Genomic DNA, 13,536 nt, shown 5'->3' with positions numbered 1-13,536 from the left:
AATGTTTATTTAAAAAGGACATTTTATGTTCCTCTATAAAAAAAACGAACAAGGAAAACCCTGAAAGACTGTCACTGTGGAAAAGTTGACACTGAATGCAAAGAAAAAGCTGATGAACATGATGTAATGCAATGAGCATGTGCAAAGCAAGCTGGGAAGCACACATTGCTGCAAAGTGACCAATATATAATTGTTTTACCAGCCATTGACAGAGATGAGCTTAGTTCCTAATGAGGTCAATATAATACTGCATCGCCTTTTTGCTGACATGCGTTTCTTGGTAAACATCCACGCAGGAATTACGAGAGGAAGTTGCGGTGAAACTTGGTAATGTGGTCTATTTGCGTTCATTATTTTTTACGCTGACAGCTATAGCCAATTATGCATTATCAGTCAAATCTACCCCCACCTTCTTCTTTCGTTGCTTCCACATGTTGTTTTATGCATTTCTTGCTCAAGGAACATATTGGAACACAATATGCAATAGTATGACAAGTGGGTATGTTGAAAAATGAAAACCCCATTTGATTTTAAAATACTTTATTTCATAAACAATATCTAAATTCAACTCGGTCGGTCACATACACAATAAGGATAGAAAATGCTTGAATTAGAATAAGAGAAAACAACAAGAACTGGGCATTCCTTTCTGCTCTTTGAAGGGCAGTTTACAAAGTGAGCTCATTGGGTGAAGATGATGGTGAAGATCTACAGAGTGGCCTGGTAGTTAGAAAACTGTGCTACACATGGGAGATTCAGGTTCAAGCTCCTGCCCTGCCGAGGTGTCTCTGAGCCAGACTCTGAATGTGTTCCAGCTGCGGGGATGATGATCTGTAGGTGAGTTTGTCCTCTGAGGTACTTTCATCAAACAGTTATTCCTCAATATACTCAGACAGATCTCATGTATCCCCTGCTACAGTTGCTTTTATTCAAACACAGAGAAAGACGGATCAATGCTCGTACCTTTTGGCAACTTCATCTTTACTACACATGCTGTCTTAGGGCCTGTGTCCACAGAGTGTCTTTTTCTGAGCGCCTGCATCTTTTCCAAATGTTTCTATTAAAGGTGGGGTAGGTAAGTTTGAGAAACCGGCTCGAGATCGCTAGCATTTGAAAATACACAACCGGAGAAAATCTGCCACTTCCTTATAGAGCCCCTCCAATGAGGGCACGAGATAAGTTTGTGCCTCGATGGAAGGCTGACAGGCAGGTAGGCCATCCAATCGGATTGGTTGTACTTTTTACAGTATTACGGCTTCTACAGATGAATTATTTTTATGGATTTTTTGTCAAAACACTTAAGATATTCTTTGCTATCGGGATGTTAAGAGCATTCCATGGAATATAACAAAAAGTGTATCTCGAGCCGGTTTCTGAAATGTACCTACCCCACCTTTAAGGTAGTGAGAGTTTGCCATTGCATGCAACGCCTCGTGAAAAAGCGTTTTTTCCTGATTGTCCGCCGTGTGTGCGGCCGCTACGAACGCTTCGAGGGTTAAGTGTTTCAACTGTTCAATGTCGAACTGGAAAAGACTTAGCAGGTTTCCACTTCCGGTTCCCTCGTCTAGAAATCAATGTTTTTTGTTGTGGTTAGAAGTCTAATATAAGGTCTGTCATAAACACAAGCTGAAGAGATTTGTACGTTATGTTCTAAGACATGAAATATTTAAGTAAATACTCCACTCTTGAATATCCGAAGCTTCTACATGTCATAAAAAAAGCAGTTGCTACTGTAACAAGGGACTAAATAAGACTACTAAATGTCATCACGCTAAACATGATGAGCAGCCTTTAGCTTAGCGGTGGTGATGCCATGCAACAAGGAAGTAGTTTTTAACTTCTGCCGACTGTATTTATGCTTCAAAAATCTCAAAGTGGTGTTATAATGTGGAAATTATCCTGGTGAACAAAACATTATTATAAACGTGTGTTGGCCACAATATTTACTTCTTGCATTATACCCAAATAAAATGGGGATATCCAATTGGTTTTTCTCAAGGGAGCACATGCAATGCTAACTTCCAGGTGCTAACAGAAAAACATCCTCACTGCACCACTTTATGGAGAAAACAATATGAAACACATATATATAAGCACTTACAGATAATAAAATACAAATGGGCGATGCTAGTCGTGCTACGTTGTCAAGATATCGTTGCCACAGAAGAACGCTAAGAACTTTTTTTATTTTTAAAATGCAGGGAGGAGGCTCTGCCAGAAAAAAGGTGTGTGGACACAGGCCCTTATCATGGTGTGGTTATATTAGAATATCATATTTCATTTAAGGTAGATAAAGGAGGAAAACCATCAGTATCTCACAAATAGATAATAAATGTATTTCAATACTGAAAGATAAACATGTTGGTCCATGGTGTAAATCGAGCTAAAAAAGATTCACATTTTCTCCCCACATTCAAACAGGGCTGGATAATTATTTACATATTGGAAGACCTTCACCTGTGTGGCTAGACTATCATAATGTATCTCTATTATATATTTATATATATATATATAGCCAAATATTGCAAATATTGTGCAAGACTATTTTTGCAAAGAATATGTGCTCCTCTACTATCAAAAAATTGGACAGGTGTTAGCTTTTAAGTTTTAGAAACGTTTTCCCACAATAGAACAACACTAGGATGACACGAAGAAGGCATTTGCTGTATAGGATACCTTTTGCTTCTATTAGAAATGCCTTTAGATAAATAATACACCAAAATGCACACGTCACAAAAGCCATTCACATAATGTTAGAAAGAAAAACCCACAGGCCATAGACAGTGTGTGCCATTCAGTGGAAAATATCGTCTACTCGTGTGTTTCCAACCAAAGCGTTCTGCTTTATGTACAGTGTTATCTGTCCATGCAGTCGTCCATGTGTCCCTAGTTTCTGACTCACCAGTGAAGCTACGGTTGGCGAGGCGTCGAGAGGGGATGACTGAGGGGGGGTGAGCCGTGCTGGGCCGGACATTGCTTCACCATGCTGTGCCTGAGACAAACTGTGCAAACGCTACTGTGCTCTGTATCCTCTGGGGCTACCAGCGCTGCAACTTTACAGTATGTACGGTACCACTTCAGAGGAGGCTGTGGATGTGTGTGGATGTTTGGTTCAAAATGTTGGCCAGGCAGTGATTTACTTGGGTCTAGCTACGACCGGTCTAACTGTAAACAAGACTTCAGTTTTTATTTACAGACAAGCATGAAACCTTCCTTCTTAAGGGGACAAAGCAGAGAAAAAGCTTCGCCCCCATTGAGTTCATTGTTTGGCTTTGCAGCAAAAAACATTTTTCTATCTTCTATTTTCTGTCTTTCGATTGTAGACCGAAACAGTGGTGGTCTGTATTTCCAGAGGCGTTTTCCCATCTCTCCAGTTGCTGATAAATCAGTTGTTATGTTGAGGTAACCAAGGAGTAGATCATACTGAAACACAAGAAGAAGAACAAACAGGAAATGCCAAGTAAATAAACGCTCAAGCAGACAGAAGGGGACAAAGTGGTAATTAACAATTAAAATAATCTCACAATCTAAATTAAGATTAAAACACTTGACGACTGTGTGTGTGTGTGTGTGTGTGTGTGTGTGTGTGTGTGTGTGTGTGTGTGTGTGTGTGTGTGTGTGTGTGTGTGTGTGTGTGTGTGTGTGTGTGTGTGTGTGTGTGTGTGTGTGTGTGTGTGTGTGTGTGTGTGTGTGTGTGTGTGTGTTCAAACATTTCATTGATCCATAGCTAGTATTCCTGTTGATTCATCTCAACACTGCGGGCTCAGATTTAACGGAATGTCTGTTTATGTCCTTAGAAGTTCGAAACTCCGGAGCAGACTTATTTATCTTAGCTGCTGACAGAGAGAGAGAGAGAGAGAGAGGAGAGAGAGAGAGAGGAGAGAGAGGAGAGAGAGAGAGAGAGAGAGAGAGAGAGAGAGAGAGAGGAGAGAGAGAGAGAAGAGAGAGAGAGAGAGAGAGAGAGAGAGAGAGAGATTCTTCGAAGTTCGAAACTCCGAAACAGACTTATTTATCTTAGCTGCTGACAGCAAACTATTATATTTGATTTTACTTTAAAGCTTTTCTGTCATGATCTGCATTTTCAGAGTAATGCTGCTTCGTCCTCTAGATCAGGGGGCTGCTGTGTTTGTTGGGTTAGTTTAAGAGTACTAATGAAACAATAACATCCGATGGAAGAAGTAATCAGATTTGAAACTTACGTAAATGTAGCAGTACTAAATTGGAAAAATACAAGTCAAAGCCCTGCATTCAACATCTTACTTAAGTAAAAGTACAAAAGGACTAGTACTACTCAACCCCCCATTTCAGAATCTTATATTAAATGACTGAATTATGACTAATGCGTTAACGTGTCGATCACAGCTGATAAAGGTATTTTAATGACATGATATACTGCCGCTCCATACCTCAGCCTATAATTGAATGCCAATGTTTATTTAAAAAGGACATTTATGTTCCTCTATAAAAAAAACAAACAAGGAAAACCCTGAAAGACTGTCACTGTGGAAAAGTTGACACTGAATGCAAAGAAAAAGCTGATGAACATGATGTAATGCAATGAGCATGTGCAAAGCAAGCTGTGAAGCACACATTGCTGCAAAGTGACCAATATATAATTGTTTTACCAGCCATTGACAGAGATGAGCTTAGTTCCTAATGAGGTCAATATAATACTGTTGTTTTTGTATTACTAATAACACAGACTGTGAAGTTAACCTGAAAAAGAGATTGATTGCAGGACTGCATGAAACAATTACCAACAGCCTAAAGCACAGATTGGGGATCCAACACTTGTGTCACTGAGCTGAGACTTGACAAGAACAGATCAGCACTTCACTGACAGTAACTGATGATTCCAAACGTTTGTATTCATCCCTGAGGACGTTCCGCGCTCTTAACTCCTCTGATAATCTCTGCTGCTGAGGAGCCTGCAAATGTATTCTGTTGACTCACAAGTATTCATGGGTAGAGAGGACGAGGGGAGAGGGTATATGAGAGGGGAGGGAGAGAGAGATCAAGAGTGAACGGCTCCTCAGAGACCTGACCTCCTCCGAGAACTGGCTTCATCATTAGTAGATGGACTTGTAGCTCTTTAAATTACAGCTCTTTTACTTCCGCAGCCTAATTAGACATTAACTAAACATAATGTATGCTAAGATATTAACTTGTATATGAGATCCTGCATAAAAGAGGAAAACTGACACTTACAGTAAGGGGGAAAATATAGCTGTTTAATTTGCTAAATATTCCTGAGTATTTGTTTTCGCTTTTGCACATACCGTACATTTTTATATTAGTAATAGCTATAACGTTCTTCAGAAAAATATATTATTCCTTTTCAAAGACTTGTCACATTTGGATTTTCTTCCGTACACCAAAGGCTAAAAGAAGAAAAATAAAATCCATTTTGCATATATCTTCCATTCCATACAATTGTTGTTGAACAGTAAGCTAATTTGAAAGTTTGATAATACCATTTGACTTAATTTCAGATATTCTGATAACAATTTACTCAAAGCAATACTACTGGTTAAAGCATGTTTCTTTATTGCTTAATGCTGCTCTGGATGGCTAATGTCTAAGAAATTTGATTATATACATTATTTTCCCCTTTCTATGGCATCACATTACTTCGCATGGCTACATATAATCAGTAGTTGTTATCATTATTGTATTCCATCAGTGTATTGCATTTAGCTGACGCTTTTATCCAAAGCGATTTACAATAAGTGCATTCGACCAGGAAGACACAACCTTGAAGAAAACAGAATCATATAAGTACATCAGGTTTCATAGAGCCAAGTATTTCAAGTGCTACTCAACTGGCTTTAGATAAGCCAGTCCTTTATTAGTATATAAGTGCTCTGTTAGCAGTTCTTTGTTAGTAATTATGTCGCTCGAGGTGGAGTCGAAAGAGATGAGTTTTCAGTCTGCGCCGGAAGGTGTGTAAGCTTTCTGCTGTCCTGATGTCAATGGGGAGCTCATTCCACCATCTTGGAGCCAGGATAGCAAACCCACGTGTTTCTGCTGATGGGAACTTGGGTCCCCCTCGCAGCGAGGGTGCAGCGAGCTGTTTGGCTGATGCAGAGCGGAGGGCACGCGCTGGGGTATACAGTTTAACCATGTCCTGGATGTAGGAAGGGCCAGATCCATTCGCAGCATGGTACGCAAGTACCAGGGTCTTGAAGTGGATTCTAGCAGTTACCGGAAGCCAGTGAAGGGAGCGGAGGAGCGGTGTGGTGTGGGAACATTTAGGAAGGTTGAAGACCAGACGAGCCGCTGCATTCTGGATGAGCTGCAGAGGTCGGATGGCACATGCAGGTAGACCAGCCAGGAGGGAGTTGCAGTAGTCTAGGCGTGAGGTGACGAGAGCCTGGACCAGAAGCTGCGTGGCTTTCTGGGTCAGCTGGGGACGCATCCTCCTGATGTTGTAAAGCGTGTATCTGCAGCAGCGGGTTGTAGCAGCGATGTTTGCAGTGAAGGACAGGTTGTTATCTAGGATAACACCCAGATTCCTTGCAGTCTGAGTTGGGGAAACAACAGAGGTGCCGATGTTGATGGTCAGGTCAAGAGTGGGACAATCTTTTCCCGGAAGGAAAAGCACTTCAGTTTTGTCAAGGTTGAGCTTGAGATGATGACCAGACATCCACTGAGAGATGTCAGCTAGACAAGCAGAGATGCGTGCGACGACCTGGGTCTCTGAGCGGGGAAAGGACAGAATTAATTGGGTGTCGTCAGCGTAGCAGTGGTATGAAAAACCATGCGGGCTAATGACAGATCCGAGCCAGTTTGTGTACAGGGAGAAGAGGAGGGGACCAATAACAGAGCCCTGAGGGACCCCTGTAGTTAATTGACAAGGGTCGGACTCTGACCCTCTCCAAGTTACCCTGTAGGTGCGGTCTTTGAGGTATGAGGTGAGGAGGGAAAGTGCAGAGCCTGAAACTCCAAGTTCTTGGAGAGTGTGAAGGAGGATCTGATGGTTCACCGTGTCGAATGCAGCAGACAGGTCCAACAGGATGATGACAGAGGAGAGGGAGGCTGCTTTAGCAGTGTGCAGTTCCTCAGTGACAGCAACGAGGGCAGTTTCTGTGGAGTGACCTGCCTTGAAACCAGACTGGTGCGGATCCAGAAGGTTGTTCTGATGGAGATAGCAGGAGAGTTGTTTAAAGACAGCGCGTTCAAGTGTTTTAGACAGGAACGGGAGGAGAGAGACAGGCCTGTAGTTTATAACATCAGACGGGTTGAGAGTGGGTTTCTTCAGGAGAGGGTTTACTCTTGCCTCCTTGAGACTGTTTGGAAAGTGACCAGCAGTTAGAGAAGTGTTGATGAAATGGGTGAGAAATGGTAGAATATCAGGAGCGATAGTCTGAAGGAGGTTTGAAGGGATAGGGTCCAGAGGACAGGTGGTAGGGAGGGCAGAGGTAATGAGGGTAAGAACCTCACTTGGAGAGAGAGGGGAAAAGGAGGTTAGTGTGCGGGTGGAAGGAGGGTCTTGTGACCCATCGGTGAGTAAAGGTGAGTCAGAAAAAGAAGAGCGAATATCATCAACCTTTTTTTCAAAGTGGTTAACAAAGTCGCTTGACAGAAGTGACGAGGGGCTTTGGGAGGGTCCAAGAGGGTGGAGAAGATGGAAAATAGTTTTTTGGGATTGGAATAGGAAGATTGGATCTTATCTTGAAAGAAAGAGCTTTTTGCCTGAGAGATCGAAGCAGAGAAAGAGGAGAGGAGAGCCTGATAGGTTAGGAGGTCGTTGCGGTGTTTGTATTTCCACCGTTTCCGCTCTGCTGCCCGAAGGACGGTTATATTAGCACGCAGTGCGTCATTTAGCCAGGGAGCAGGAGGGGACTGACGAGCCTGCCAAGATGTGAGAGGACAGAGAGAGTCCAGAGAGGATGAGAGAGTAGAGAGGAGAGTTTCTGCAGCAGAGTTTGGAGGCAGGAGTTGGAACGAGTCAGAGGAAGGGAGGGCTGAGAGCACCGATGAGGCAAAGGTAGAGGGGGAGAGGGAACGAAGGTTACGGTGGACAGGTGCAGGATGAGAAGAGATTAGTTTGTTATGTTTGGAAAGGGGTAGAGAGAATGAAATGAAGAAGTGATCGGATGTGTGGAGCGGGTTTACAGAGAGGTTAGGTTATTCCTTGAGAATATGAGATCAAGGACAGCTTTATGAGTTGGTGGGGACGGAGACAGTGAGAAAGCAAAGGCGGTTAACAGAGATGTTAGTTCAGATGTCTTCTCTGTCTGGAGGTTGAAGTCTCCGAGAAGTACAGCGGGAGGGCCAGTTTCAGGGATGTGTGAGAGGAGATGATCTAATTCCTCCAAGGCGCCTGGTGGACGGTAGAGAACAACAATGGTTAGTTGTATAGGATGGGTTACTGTGACGGCATGGAATTCAAAGGTGGAAGGAGTGAAGTTAGGTAGCTTGAAGAGGGAAAAGCTCCATTTGGGAGAGAGCAGGAGACCAGTGTCACCTCCTCTGCCAGTGGGTCTGGGTGTATGGGAGAAGGAATATGCTGTGGAGAGAGCTGCTAGGGTGGAAGTGTTGAATGGAGTAATCCAGGTCTCAGTGAGAGCAAGGAAATCCAGGGTCTGCAGGGAGGCGTAGCCAGAGATGAAGTCAGCCTTAGGAACAGCTGACTGGCAGTTCAACAGGCCGCCTGAAACTAGATGTTGGATCTCAGTGGAGCACGTGGGATAGACGAGAGCAGGCCGGTTATAGCGATTAGGAGATACACGGGGCCAGTGATAATTGCGAGAAGACACATGAACAGGAATGGAGAAAATACACATGTTTTTAGCAAGAGGGGCTAGAAAAGTAAAGAAAAGAAAATAAGACACCATGCGGTAATTATCTCAATCAGAGTAGGATTTGCCTCCTCTTTGCTCGGGACTCCAGCAGAACTCTTTGTCAGTCTTCGGCTGTCTGACGCTGAAGCTGACGCTCCAGGAAAGAGCTACCTAATAATAATAATAATAATACATTATATTTCTATAGTGCTTTTCTTGAACCCAAAGACGCTTTACATTTGGGAGGGAGGGTAGACAAACAAAACAAAACAGAAAAGCAGTCAGGAGGAAGTTGGTTGAGAAGGGGGGGGGTTATGGATATACAGAGTTGAAGAGGTGAGTTTTGAGGCGGGACTGGAACAGGGTGAGGGACTCAGGCTGCAGTCGAATAGTCCAAAGATCAGCTCCTAAGTTCTAACCCTATCGTCTATTCCTTGACCTCTGAGTGAAACGTCACGGGGTTAAGGGATAGTGGACAGGAGAATTCAAAAGGACTTTGGAGAAGAGACTGCGGTACTTTAGAGAATCCGAATGCACTTTCACTATCCCACGTGTTTATGATGCGCCAGCGGACGTCATGAATGTGCGTCTGCTGCTGTGGGGAAACCATGGAAACTACAGTTTTCTATACAGCGGACTACAACATGGATGTTTAATAAGAACGAGGGACTACTGTAAACTCATCTAGAGACTCTGCTCCGTGCTCTGATGCTGCTGCTTTGCTTTATGAATGTGGACAACAGAGAAACATATTCTTCATGACCAAAGTTGGAATTGAAATAAAAAAGGAAAGTGAAACTTATGCTCGTCACCCTCTCCCTCCGGTGCACATTAATACCAATGATCCCAATACGTATGATTGTATGAACTAAAGATCTTAAAATCAATACAGATGTATTTATTATAAACGTTAGTCCTTAACACCTATCAGTGTGTATATCACCATTCAAACATCTTTTAAAAGTTGAACAAACCCCACACAGCTCAGTAAAGACTGTGAAATGTTGACTTTATTTGATAATTTCAGTAAAAACTAACGTTCATATTTCTCTTTTTGATTATAATACTGATGAACGTTCAAAACAAAGCACTTTGGCAACTTACCACCTATGTTTTAAAATGCTTAATAAGCACCGTAACTTTCATGATATCATTTGTCGGTCATAATCGGTTGTTTCCGTGAACGGCCGACTGTTGAGTGACGGCAAATGCTGCGGCTGCAAGGCATTGTGGGGCAGAATTTTCGCTTCTCCTGTCGGTGAGGGAGGTCCAGTGGTTCCTAAGCTAAAGGAGGTTATAAAGGAAGTTTGAAACCTCCTTTCCTATCATTCTCATCATTCTAGAGAATTCGAACGGCACTTATCATGGCTGCCACTGAGGGACTTCCGGGTCATTTCACTCCTTTAGGAAGGTTCCTAAGCTAAATGGACTATTCTACTTCAGCCTCAGACTCACTGAGGTCTTGGGGGAGAGAGTTACAGAGCTTTGGGGCTGCCACAGAGAAGGCTCTGTCCCCGAAGCTCCGGAGTTTGGCCTTGGGGATGGAAAGCAAAAAGTGTATATATGCTTTCTGTACTTACATCATTTGTGCACTATCTTTAGAATGCTGCAATGAGCTAAATCCTCATGATAGCATGCTAACATGCTAACACTGATACTGATAGCCAACCCAGTCTCACGGCATTTCGTGTTATATTCACGACATTTATTATATTGATTCGTGTTCACCAACACGATTTTCCCCTTTTTTCATGTCACACAGAATGATTTTAAAAGCAATGTATTTCTATTGGTATATGTTTGGTAAAAACATGTTCTTACTCAATATCAAGCCACGATTATTGTTTTTTATTTTAAATCGTATAATGTCGGACTTTTTTTGCCGGCCTTGAGGAAAATAAATGGGGCTCAGAGCCTCAGAATACTGAAATCTGTACTTTTTAAATCTTTTTTTGCTTCTAATTTGTTATTCTTTTCTAAATAACACACTGTTATTTACTCAACAATAACACACAATTATCCTTGTTTTTATTTGTTTGTTTAATTCTATAATCTCTGGCTTTTTTGGCGTCCGTCAGGAACTGAATTTTCTCAGCTATGGTTTAAGCTCGGTGATTGGATTGTTTAGCCGCAATGCACATTGGGATATGATGTTAATGTGATATGAAATCCAAAAAAAAAATAATAATAATACTTTATTCCGAGTGTACTTGCTTTTCTCTTTGGAAGTCATCACATAACAGCATTGTAATACACGGTTCGGCTGCATTACATATTACACATCTGCCGTAGTTCTATATTTATAGAGCCCTGATGAGAAGACTTCTAGAATAAGTAAATAAATAAATATATCAGCAATTAAACAACATCTTCAATTTCTCTTCACACAATACGTCTCCTTGCAGTATCAACACTAATTCGGCTGACAGCACGTTATTGAATTATTTTTTTAATATGATATATTTGATGAAAAAAATATTAAAGGGCCCATGTCATGCTTTTCCGGTTATTACCCGTCCCCTTGTGTGTTATGAAGGTTTTTATGCATGTAAACCAGGGCTGGGGAACCTCCGGCCCCCGGGCCGCGAGAACATTTGGTACGGCCCTCGAGGTAATTTATAAACACACGCAAAAAAGAAAAAAAATGAAGAAATCTAGACAGCAAAATAATTAAACAAGCGAGTGCCTGTTTTTCCTGGCCAAGGTCAGGGTCCTTGAACACAACACGAGCCTAACGTGTCATCACGTATGTCTCGTCTGACAGGGGTGCAGTTCTGACAGAGCGCACCAGAAAGTCGCTCCGGCACTTCCAAAAATTGCAGTACCCATAAGGAGCCGTACACATGCTGCAGTTTTGTGTGGCTGTGTCTTTAGTTGAAAGCCCAGTGCCGATCTGTTCATCTGTCATACTGATCATACAGTCAATAACTGTTGTTATTAGCATCTGATTAGCTAGCTATGCTAACGAATAAGAAGCTTTTTCTACCACCAGTGAGGTGAAGGCACATCTTTATATGATCATTATAGTTATAAAAAAATAAGAGAATAAAGTAAACCGGTATAAAATACTATATGACGGTAAAAAAAGTTGTTATTAATAAACAAGAATAAAGTTTGAAAGGGGAGTGATTTGTAAAATATCCATAAAGAAAAATAAATCTGCTTACAGTTGTGTTTCATATGGGTGTTGAGAGATGTATCCATAGATCTCTTAATGTTGCTCTCAAAGTGCACCAGATTGATGCATTTAACTTCAATATTAAAAAAAAAATCTTCCCGGGGGAGCATCCCCCCAGACCCCCCTAGAGGAGGTTAGGTCCCCCCCCCCACTTAAGACATGTCCACATGGATAGGAAACTAAATAGATTTGCACACATCTTGTGTCCATATCTTTCGGTTTTGATGGTCATGCCACAACGACTCATGGTAAGATATCTGGATTAAGAGGTTGCTTTTTTCTTTGCACAGCATGAAAGAAAGGCCAAATGAATGGGCTGTGATTTTTTTATTTTTAAGCAGAGGTCAATAATTTGTACGGCCCTCGGAGGATGTTGAAAAAATTGAAATGGCCCTTGAGAGGAAAAAGGTTCCCCACCCCTGATGTAAACGGTCTGCAGAGTCAAAAACCCTCAAAGTACACCCTAGCGAGTGGAACTCTAACACAGAAAAGACTTGTCTATGCTGCCTGTAACAGAGGTGATCTTTGGGGCCATAGATCTCGGCCTCCGTTACGAATTGTGTAGTTTTGTTGGTTGCGAAATGTATGTAGTGTGTATGTGTTTTAGGTTGTCAGTCTCTGTTTGTTGGTTTTATGTTGAAAAGTGTTCCCCTTCCCCCATGTATGTTGCTGTTAATTGTGTGCACCTGGTGCCCTGTGTTATTTGTCTCCCCCCACCTGTGTCTAATTGCTGATTAGTGTGTGGTTATTTAGGCTCTGTTTCCCTGTCTGTGGGGGAGCGGGTAGTGTGGTGGCTGGTGACGGTGCACACAGGAGCAGCAGATTGAGGCTGTGTCATATCATATGTGTATGATTTAATAAATGCCCACACCGGGTTGTATTTTTGGACGTTCTGCCTCTGCCTCCTTGCTTGATCAGGCCGCTCAATTGTCAGCTTCACACTGCCCCAAAAGGCCTTGTTGGAGATTTCTCATTTTCCATTGTTTACTTCCTGGGTACTGTGATGTGTGGATACCCAGAGGCCACACCCTCTGCCAGCATTTCACAAAACAAAGCTTCACAAACCTTTCAGCGATTCATGCCGGATATGTACAGCGTAGGGCACTGAAGAACGATGCTGTTCGTACTTTGTTTGGACCAGCGGGAGATTCGGGTACACAACCTGTAAGTATTCATTGTTGTTTGTGTATTTATGATGCTTAAAACAAACAAGGTATCTACCACAACTGTTTAAATGGGTAAACGTTTTTCGGGCTGCTAAGCCATTGACACAGTGCTAACTGCAAACTAAGTTGCTAGCGTTTCCATATATCAACTCCAATGTCAGCAGATGGCCTTACATGTATCTCATAGCAGGAGAATGTCTGCATTCACACACGAAATACTCAGACAGTATACTCCGGGTGATTTACCGTACGGTCAGTCGCAAAACTTAATTACATTATAGTTGGCGTTCCTAGCGTGTATGCTACCGAGCTAAAAAAGAAGGCTACCAAGAGCTAGACATGAGTTTGCAAGGGAAAACATTGTTTTTATGCCAGCTACAATGAATGACCGAACATAGCAGACTAC

At 42.2% G+C, this 13,536-nt stretch overlaps 1 protein-coding gene across 3 annotated transcripts in view; it reads right to left on the bottom strand.

Annotated features, from left to right (window-relative positions):
* Positions 1-573: 573 nt before the first annotated feature.
* The window catches only part of cnih3 (cornichon family AMPA receptor auxiliary protein 3), a 100,702-nt gene continuing 87,739 nt past the window's right edge, over positions 574-13,536 (bottom strand). For all 3 annotated transcript variants that reach the window (XM_034075497.2, XM_071201938.1, XM_071201939.1), the window contains one exon: positions 574-3,423. The gene's annotated coding sequence lies outside the window, so the exon portion shown is untranslated. The remainder of the gene's footprint in view (positions 3,424-13,536) is intronic.

This window comes from Pseudochaenichthys georgianus, chromosome 24 (assembly GCF_902827115.2).
Source record: "Pseudochaenichthys georgianus chromosome 24, fPseGeo1.2, whole genome shotgun sequence".
Classification (NCBI taxonomy): Eukaryota; Metazoa; Chordata; class Actinopteri; order Perciformes; family Channichthyidae; genus Pseudochaenichthys; species Pseudochaenichthys georgianus.
Note: the sequence above shows the minus strand (reverse complement) of the source record. Positions and strands in the feature narration are given on the sequence as shown.